This window comes from Aureococcus anophagefferens, assembly GCF_000186865.1.
Source record: "Aureococcus anophagefferens unplaced genomic scaffold AURANscaffold_113, whole genome shotgun sequence".
Lineage (NCBI taxonomy): Eukaryota > Pelagophyceae > Pelagomonadales > Pelagomonadaceae > Aureococcus > Aureococcus anophagefferens.
In genome coordinates this window covers 15,236-16,935 of record NW_008705662.1, presented here as the reverse complement: position 1 = coordinate 16,935, position 1,700 = coordinate 15,236, and positions in this window count along the sequence as shown.

Genomic DNA, 1,700 nt, shown 5'->3' with positions numbered 1-1,700 from the left:
CCGACATGACTACGCGGCGACTTCACTTGAGCTCGTACTCGTCTCTCGTCTCGACCTCAAGGCGGCAAGGGCAAAATCGCTCAAAATCTTACCCTCTCGAGGAAGCCTCGCCGTTGAGGGCGGCGCGCGCGTCGCGGCGCGGGATTCCCCTAGTCGGAGGTGCCGAAGAAGTTCCAGATGCAGATGCAAGAATCTGCGCCGATGGAGACGAGCTGGCGCTCGTCCGGGCTCCACTGGACCTTGGTGACGTTGGCGCTGTGGGCCCAGCCCTCGGCGATGGGCTTCGGGTGCGCCGTCGCCGAGTTTGCGTCGAGCTCGAAGATCGTGAGCATCTCGTCGCGGCAGAGGACGAAGTAGCGGCCCGAGGGGCTCACGGCGACGCAGGCGACGGTCGTGCCGTCCACCGACACCCCCAGAATGGGCTCGGGCACGTCGCAGTCCCAGAAGAGGACGCGGCCGTTGGCGTCGCAGGTGATGAGCTCGCGCTCGCTGTCCTTGCGCTGGCTCAGGCCCGTGAAGGCGCCCTCGCGCATCATGTGCGACACCGTGCGCTTCTCGGACCGGAGGTCGTGCGTGAAGACCGCGCAGTCGAGCCCCCCCGAGTGGAAGAGCCGCGGGTCCGCCGCGTCCACCACCAGGCCCGTGACGCCCTTGTGGTGCTCGGCGAACTGCATCATGACCTCGCGCGTCGACAGGTTCCAGACGCGGACGGACCCGTCCTCGGAGCCCGTCACGAGGTACGCCAGTTTCTGCTCCACGTGGCACGCGATGGCCGACACGGGCCGGCGGTGCGCCGTCGGGATGGCCCACTCCAGGGCCCCGTCGGCGGCGGAGAAGCAGCGCACGTGGCAGTCGCCGTAGCCCGCGACGACCGCGACGTCCGTGACCCACGCCAAACACGTCGCGCCGTCGCCGAATTGCGCGACGCGCCGCGGCCGCTCCGCCGCGTCGGCCGGCCGCCCCTTGGGCGCGGCGCAGGCCCGCTTCGTCGTCGCGATGGCGTCGTAGGTCGACAGGTCCCAGACGACGACCTCCCCGTCGGACGCGCACGACGCGAAGACGTCGGCCCGCGCCCCGAAGGCGACGTCGCGGGGCACGCCGACGTGCGACACCGTGAGCGGGCTCGCGGGCTGGCCCAGGTCCCCCGCCAGCAAGCGGTAGGTGCGCCCGCTGTCCGTGCCCACGAGCAGCTCGTCGCCGCCGTCGACGAACGACATCGCGACGACCGCGCCGTCGACGGCGGCCTCGTCCGTCAGCCTGTGTGGATTCCAAATCTTCAACCCGACTTCAATGTGCGCGTAATCGAACGGTTTGGACCAGACTCTTTCGCCGCGCTTCGAGAACGCGACGAGAGCAATCGATTCGTCCAAAAATCTGCCAAATCGACTTGGAATTGGCCGAGATAGAGAGTTCTGAAGTTTGGTGGGGACCCCTCAAACCAGTGCTTGCAATCCACACTGCCGTCAGCCGCCAGCGCATGTCGTAGCCGTCGACGCGCCGCACGACGCCGTCGCCGCCCCCGGCGAAGACCGCCGGCCGGCCGTCGGCGCCGCCGCCGGGCTTGAGCGCGAGGGCCAGGAGGCCGCCCGTGCAGATGGGCACGGACGCGCGGTAGACGCCCCCGGACCGCGCCTGGGCGGCACGAGAGTGATTCAAGTTCGCTTCAACGTGAGTGTCCGCGCGCGCGCGTCCGGAAAAAG